The following is an 8,774-nucleotide window of genomic DNA, read 5'->3' on the forward strand; positions in this document are numbered from 1 at the left end:
GATTTTATTAGATTCAACCAATGACTGAAAAATTTGGAACAAATTTTGAATGTTTATCACAACTTGAAAACTATATTATTTATATACTGCCCTACAAAAATTTCAGTTATAGAAGGGATACTAAGTTGCAAGTCATGATCTGCTTCCAGGTCACAGACTTTCCCAGCCAGGAAGGAAGAGGAAAAAATAAACCCTGGGCAAGAAATTCTGACAATAATGCAATAGTGAGGAAATTATTTACAATATTACCAGTCATACACTTATAGATCCATGAAAGTCATAAAGCTGTATTTTATTGCTACAGTGTCCAAGAAATATAGTCTTTAGCTTTGTATCTAATCCTAGAAAACACCCTCTTCCAACAACACAAGAGAAGACTCTATACATGGACATCACTAGATGGTCAATACCAAAATCAGATTGATTATATTCTTTCCAGTCAAAGATGGAGAAGCTTTATAAAGTTAGTAAAGCAAGACCAAGAGCTGAATGTGTGGAACCAAAGGCAAAGGAGAAAAGGAAAGATATACCCATTTTTTAAAAATATAAGTGTATTTATTTTAATTGGTTGGGGCTGGTGCACTGAGATGACCCAGAGGGATGGTACGGGGAAGATATACCCATTTGAATGAAGAGTTCCAAAGAAAAACAAGGAGAGATAAGAAAGCCTTCCTTAGTGATCAGTGCAAAGAATCAGAGGAAAACAATAGAATGGGAAAGACTAGAGATCTCTTCAAGAAAATTAGAGATACCAGGGGAAAATTTCTTGCAAAGATGGGCACAAAAAAGGACAGAAACTGCATGGACCTAACAGAAGTGGAAGATATTAAGAAGAGGTAGCAAGAATACACAGGAAAAATACACAAAAAAGATAACAGTGACTCAGATAACCATGATGATGTGATCACTCACCTAGAGCCAGACATCCTGGAACATGAAGTCAAGTGGATCTAAGGAAGCATCGCTACGAACACAGCTAGTGGAGGTGATGAAATTCCAGTTGAGCTATTTCAAATCCTAAAATATGATGCTGTGAAAGTGCTAGACTCAATATGCCAGCAAATTTAGAAAACTCAGCAGAGCCCACAAGACTGGAAAAGGTCAGTTTTCATTCCAACCCCAAAGAAAGGCAATGCCAAAGGATGCTCAACCTACTGAAAAATTGCAGCTGTTTCACATGCTAGCAAATTAATGGTTGAAATTCTCCAAGCCAGGCTTCAACAGTATGTGAACCATGAACTGCCAGATGTTCAAGCTGGATTTAGAAAAGGCAGAGGAACCAGAGATCAAATTGCCAGCATTTGTTGGATCATGCAAAAAGTGAGAGAGCTCCAGAAAAACAACTACTTCTGTTTTATTGACTATGCCAAAGCCTTTGACTATACGGATCACAACAAACTGTGGAAAATTATTCAAGAGATGGGAATACCAGACCACCTGACCTGCCTCCTGAGAAATATGTATACAGGTCAAGAAACAGTAGTTACAACTGGAGATGGAACCACAGACTGGTTCCAAATTGGGAAAAGAGTACGTCAAGGTTGTTTATTATCACCCTGCTTATTTCACTTATATGCAGAGTATATCATGAGAAATGTGGGGTTGGATGAAGCACAAGCTGCAATCAAGATTTCCAGGAGAAATATCAATAATCTCAGATATGCAGATGATACTACCCCTATGGTAGAAAGTGAAGAAGAACTAAAGAGCGTCTTGATGAAAGTGAAAGAGGAGAGTGAAAAAGTCGGCTTAAAGTTTAACATTTAGAACACTAAGATAATGGTATCTGGTCCCATTACTTCATGGCAAATATGTGGGGAAGCAAGGGAAGCAGTGAGAGACTTTATTTTGGGGGGCTCCAAAATCACTACAGATGGTGATTGTAGCCATGAAATTAAGAGATGCTTGCTCCTTGGAGGAAAAACTATAACCAAACTAGACAGCATATTAAAAAGCAGAGACATTACTTTGCCAACCTAGGTCTGTCTCACAAAAGTTATGGGTTTTACAGTTATTTATGGCTGTGAGTGTTTGACTATAAAGAAAGCTGAGCGCTGAAGAATAGAGGCTTTGAACTCTGTTTTTGGAGAAGACTCTTGAGAGTTCCTTGGACTGCAAGGAGATCCAACCAGTCCATCCTAAAGTAAATCAGTCTAGAATATTAATTGGGAAGACTGATGTTGAAGCTGAAACTCCAATACTTTGGCCACCTGATGTGAAAAGCTGACTCATTTGAAAAGATCCTGATGTTGGGAAAGGTTGAAGGCAGGAAAAAAAGGGGAGGACAGAGGATGAGATGGTTAGATGGCATCACTGACTCAATGGACATGAGCTTGAGTAAGCTCCAGGAGTTGGTGATGAGCAGGGAAGCCTAGTGTGCTGTAGTCCATGGGGTTGCAAAGAGTCAGATGTGACTGAGTGACTGAACTGAACTGAACTGAACTAATCTGTATCCTAAGCTTAAACAGAGGTGAAGTAGTGAAGGGTAGAATCTGTTCTTGAAAAGCAAAGGAAAGAATGAAGAAAGACAGGAAGGAGGGAAGAAAAGAGAAAATTGAATTGTAGAGTCAGAGAGAGGGAGTGAGTCAGGGAGACAGAGAGATGAAATAAATATAATAAAAAGAACGGGAAAATTGGTATGTAGAGACACATTTTATCAAAAAATTTTAGATTTACTTGTTGGGAAATTAAACCACATATTTGCTATTAATTTGGGTTCACAGCATTATATCCTGTTCTTGGTGATAAACACATGGCAACTCCTTTTCCAGTGAACTTTACATGTTTCCATTATTTCTCCATCTATTTGCCATGAAGTGATGGGACAGGATGCCATGATCTTAGTTTTTTGAATGTTGAGTTTTAAGCCAGCTTTTTCATTCTCTTCTTTTATTTCATCAAGAGGACCTTTAGTTCTTCTTTACTTTCTTTCATAAATGTGTGTCATCTTGTCTGAAGCTATTTCTCCCAGCAATCTTGATTCCAGCTTGTGCTTCTTCTAGCCCAAAGTTTCTCATGATGTACTCGTATATAAGTTAAATAAGCAGGGTGACAATATACAGCCTTGATGCACTCCTTTCCTGATTTGGAACCAGTCTCTTGTTCCATGCCCAGTTCTAACTGTTGCTTCCTGACCTACATACAGATTTCTCAGGAGGAAAGTCAAATGGTCTGGTATTCCCATCTCTCTAAGAATTTTTCGTAGTTTGTTGTGATCCACATAGTCAAAGGCTTTGGCACAGTCAATAAAGCAGAGTAAATGTTTTCCTGGAACTCTCTCACTTTTTCTATGATTGAATGGATGTTGGCAATTTGATCTCTGGTTCCTCTGCCTTTTCTAAATCCAGCTTGAACATCTGGAAGTTCATGGTACATGTACTGTTGAAGCCTGACTTGGAGAATTTTGAGCATAATTTTGCTAGCGTGTGCTGCTGCTGCTGCTGCTAAATTGCATCAGTCGTGTCCAACTCTGTGCGACCCCATAGATGGCAGCCCACCAGGCTCTCTTTCCCTGGGATTCTCCAGGCAAGAATACTGGAGTGGGTTGCCATTTTTTCTCCAGTGCATGAAAGTGAAAAGTGAAAGTGAAGTCGTGTCCGACTCTTAATAACCCCAGGGACTGTAGCCTACCAGGCTCTTCCGTCCATGGGATTTTCCAGGCAAGAATCCTGGAGTGGGTTGCCATTTCTAGCATGTGAGATGAGTGCAATTGTGCCATAATTTAAGCATTCTTTGACTTTGCCTTTCTTTGGGAATGGAATGATAATTGATCTTTTCCAGTCCTGTGGCCACTGCTCAGTTTTCTAAATTTGCTGTCATATTGAACATAGCACCTTCACAGTATCATCTTTTAGGATCTGAAATAGCTCAGCTGGAATTCCATCACCTCCACTAGCTTTGTTTGTAGTGATGCTAAGGCTTAGCATTTCAGATTGTCTGGCTCTGGGTGAGTGATGATACCATTGCGATTATCTGGGTCATGAAGAAATTTTTTAAAAATATAGTTCCTCTTGGGTGGTTTTTTTTTTTTTTTTTTTGGTCACCTCTTCTTAATAACTTCTGCTTCCGTTAGGTCCATACCATTTCTGTCCTTAATTGTACCCATCTTTGCATGAAATATTCCTTTGGTATCTCTCATTTTCTTGGAGAGATCTCTAGTCTTCCATTCTATTTTTTTTTTCATCTATGTCTTTGCATTGAACACTGAGGAAGTCTTTCTTATCTCTCTTTGCTATTCTCTGGAACTCTGCATTCAGATGGACATACCTTTCCTTTTATCCTTTGCCTTCACTTTCTCTTCTTTTCTCAGCTATTTGTAAGTCCTCCTCAGACAATCATTTTGCCTTTTTGTATTTCTCTTTGTTGAGGATGGTCTTGATCATTACGTCCTGTGCAATGTCAGGAACCTCCATCCATAGTTCTTCCGGCACTCTACCAGATCTAATAACTTGAATTTATTGTCACTTCCACTGTATAATCTTAAGGGATTTGATTTAGGTCATACCTGAATGATCTACTGGTTTTCCCTACTTTCTTCAATTTCAGTCTGAATTTGTCAATAAGAGCTCATAGTCTGAGCAGAGTCAGCTCCCACTCTTGTTTTCGTTGACTCAAGAAATACCTGGAGTAACAGGCAAATTTGGCCTTGGAGTACAAAACAAAGCAAGTCAAATCTAACACACTTTTGGCAAGAGAATGCACTGGTCATAACAAACATTCTCATCCAACAACAAAAGAAAAAACTCTGCATATGGATATTACTAGATGGTCAATACTGATTATATTCTTTCCAGCCAAAGATGGAGAAGATGGGGTGCCATTGCCTTCTCTGATTCCCTTCTCCAGTGGACCACATTTAGTCAGATCATGACATCCAGTCCCATCACTTCATGGAAAGTAGATAGGGAAACAATTGAAACAGTGGCAGACTTTATTTTTGGGGACTCCAAAATGACTGCAGATGGTGACTCCAGCCATAAAATTAAAAGACACTTGTTCCTTGGAAGAAAAGCTATGACCAACCTAGATAGCATATTAAAAAGCAGAGACATTACTTTGCCAACAATGGTCTGTCTAGTCACAGCTATGGTTTTTCCAGTAGTCATGTATAAATGTGGAGAAGGCAATGGCACCCCACTCCAGTACTCTTGCCTGGAAAATCCCATGGACTGAGGAGCCTGGTAGGCTGCAGTCCATGAGGTCGCTAAGAGTCAGACATGACTGAGCGAATTCTCTTTCACTTTTCGCTTTCATGTATTGGAGAAGGAAATGGCAACCCACTCCAGTGTTCTTGCCTGGAGAATCCCAGGGACCGGGGAGCCTGGTGGGCTTCCGTCTATGGGGTCGCACAGAGTCGGACATGACTGAAGCGGCTTGGTAGCAGCAGCAGCATGTATACATGGAAGTGTTGGACTATAAAGAAAGCTGAGTGCCGAAGAACTTATGCTTTTCAACTCTGCTGTTGGAGAAGACTCCTGAGAGTCCCCTGGACTGCAAGGAGATAAAACCAGTCCATCCTAAAGGAAATCAGTCCAGAATATTCATTGGAAGGACTGATACTGAAGCTGAAACCCCAATAATTTAGCCATCTGATGTGAAGAACTGACTCATTTGAAAAGACCCTGATGCTGGGAAAGATTGAAATTTGGAGAAGGCGATGATGGTGGATGAGATGGTTGGATGGCATCAGCAACTCGATGGACATGAGTTTGAGTAAGCTTTGGGAGTTGTTGATGAACAGGGAAGACTGGCATGCTGTGGCCCATGGGGTCACAAAGAGTCAGATGTGACTGAGCAACTGAGCTGAACTTACATTTTTAGAGAGAGGCAACTTTTTGACTCATCAGTCAGATGACCTAGGTTTTGACCACAGTCTGTCCTGTGAAACTATGGTCATGCCTTATAACCTTGATGTACTTCAGTTTCCACCACCACAAAAAGAAGGGCTGGTTTAGAATATTGCCACAGTACATTTTAAGTGTAAAGTTATAGGACTCTAAATCTGTCTCTTTGCTAATGCAGTGTTGAAGATACTGTGACACTAATTTAAAACCCAGTTAAAGCTGGATATCCAGCTATTTATTGACACATATTAAAGATAAGGTATTCTCTGGTGACTCAGCGGTAAAGAGTCTGTTTGGCAATGCCTGAGATGCAGGTTCAGTCCCTGGGTCAGCAAGATCCCCTGGACAAGGAAATGGCAACCCACTTCAGTATTCTTCCCTAGAAAATGCCACAGACAGAGGAACCTGGAAGGCTACAGACCATGGGGTTGAAAAAGGTGAAAACAAATGTCATAGTAAGCTGTGACATTGTGCATTCATATCAACTGCATTCTGAACCTTTTCTAGTGGTTGTTTCCTTGAGAAGGAAAATCAAGTATTAGCTATCAGAATGAGAAAGCATGTTAGAGTAAATTTATGCCTTTCATTTCTATTCCCCACTTTTTTTTTTTTTTTTGCCTTATAGTCTACATAATTCATTGTTTATTGTCTTAAGAAAACATATTATTTTTTATTTTCTCTTCATTATTTCTTAGTTATCTCTTTCATATATTTCTTTTATTGCTCTACTATCTGGCTAAGTCTTATATCAACCTACAGAATATTTTTGTTCAAGTAATTGTTAATATCTTTATGAACTATGACATATATTTTTTCAATATATTATCATTTAAAATAGAATTTTAGCATATGAATCACTATATATTGCTATCTATATATATTTTAAATAAGGTATAAAATTACATAGTTTTTCAGTACTTTTTTAGAAAACAAAAAACTGAATTATCAACATTTGATTATCTCAAGAATATTTGTCATTTAATAGAAACATGACATATTCTGGGTTGCTTTTTAGTTTCTTTGTGGAATGTGTTGAATTTTTTTTTTTTTTGGTAAGTATACAATGAAGTACTAATAAATTGTGTTTCATTTTTGAAAAGCACCTTGAGAAAGTGTCAATTTTTTATATGTGAAGCATTAAATGAAATTTCATTTATTATCTAATCATAATATTCACCTTAGTGAAAATAGTCAATGCTCAATTTAACATGGCTTTACAGCTGACCTCTCATAAGAGTATTATGGCATAACTCCTAATTCTTTTTAAACCCAATATTTATTTTCAAAGATTATTCATTAAGAGCAGTAGAGAATATAGCCTTTCCTTGGCAAAGTGTAATGACTGAAAGGCTATCACAAATGAGAAGACTATTTAATGTGTGTTGTTCTTCTTTTTTGCCATTTACCTTATTCTTTAGTAAGTGAAATCATTAAAACATCATTTACATTTCCCAATTCAGATGCAAATTGTATGGCAGACATATGGTATGGTAGCAAATTTAGCAGTTAGTAGAGAGATGAAGTGTTATGGATTTCAGTTTAGAGATTAAATATGTCTGGAAGGTCAAGTGATATTATATTTTCATAAAACAAGTGGATAGTACCATTTAGTAAAATCTAAACAGGTATGATCCTAAAGAAAAATAAATAAATAAAAGTTACAGAAATGTCTTCTTCCCTCTTCATGAAAGTAGAAATAATTTCTTTGTGTATAAAATGTAAATAGCTGTCACATTTTTTACTGTTAATTTTGATTTTAAAACTTCTTTTAGCAAGCTAAAGGAGATTTTACAATTTTTTTTGTTAGAAAAAGTTATTTCCTATCTTAGCAAATTGAAGGGTAGGGTATAAACTTAAAGCAATTTTGAATTAATTAGCTTGAAAATAATGGCTTAGAAATCTTTGTTACACATTAAGTAATTTCAGGCTTTCTTAAGCTGAGAAATTAGGGAATCAAAGTCAAATTGAACATTTTTCAAATAACAGTTTCATACAATCTTTTCCATTTCATATAATATATGACAGCCTTTTAAGCCATTTTAAAACTCACTAGAAATTTAATATAATCACTGTGAATTATAATTAGAAACTTTAAAAGTTAAATGAATATTTTAATGACTTCAACATTTATTAATTTAAAATAGCAACTACAATGTCAAGAGGCAGGCAGTTATATAAACACACTTTCTCATGATCTGGAACAAGAGAGCCCTTTTGGTTAATCGACTCCTTATGACTCATATCTTGGTATGATATAAAGATTTTAGACAAACAGGTTTTTATTTGGAAATCTTATTTTCAGTCCCCCAAAATATTCTAGTTAAATAACAGTTTACAAATTTACAATTTTGGGGACAATTCAAAACCTAGGTCATCTGACTGATGAGTCAAAAAGTTGCCTCTCTCTAAAAATGTAAGTTCAGCTCAGTTGCTCAGTCACATCTGACTCTTTGTGACCCCGTGGGCCACAGCATGCCAGTCTTCCCTGTTCATCAACAACTCCCGAAGCTTACTCAAACTCATGTCCATCGAGCTGGTGATGTCATCCAACCATCTCATCCACCATCGTCCCCTTCTCTTCCGAACTTCAATCTTTCCCAGCATCAGGGTCTTTTCAAATGAGTCAGTTCTTCACATCAGATGGCTAAAGTATTGGAGTTTCAGCTTCAGTATTAGTCCTTCCAATGAATATTCTGGACTGATTTCCTTTAGGATGGACTGGTTTTATCTCCTTGCAGTCCAGGGGACTCTCAAGAGTCTTCTCCAACAGCAGAGTTGAAAAGCATAAGTTCTTCGGCACTCAGCTTTCTTTATAGTCCAACACTTCCATGTATACATGCTGCTGCTGCTACCAAGCCGCTTCAGTCATGTCCGACTCTGTGCGACCCCATAGACGGAAGCCCACCAGGCTCCCCGGTCCCTGGGATTCTC

At 37.8% G+C, this 8,774-nt stretch overlaps 1 long non-coding RNA gene across 1 annotated transcript; it reads left to right on the top strand.

The window, feature by feature from the left end:
• Positions 1-396: 396 nt before the first annotated feature.
• LOC120853280 lies at positions 397-4,871 on the top strand. The gene is made up of 3 exons (XR_005718755.1): positions 397-493; positions 1,708-1,710; positions 4,860-4,871. It is a non-coding gene; the product is annotated as an uncharacterized LOC120853280 (long non-coding RNA).
• The last annotated feature ends 3,903 nt before the right edge of the window (positions 4,872-8,774 follow it).

Source organism: Oryx dammah, unplaced genomic scaffold, assembly GCF_014754425.2.
Source record: "Oryx dammah isolate SB20612 unplaced genomic scaffold, SCBI_Odam_1.1 HiC_scaffold_2, whole genome shotgun sequence".
Lineage (NCBI taxonomy): Eukaryota > Metazoa > Chordata > Mammalia > Artiodactyla > Bovidae > Oryx > Oryx dammah.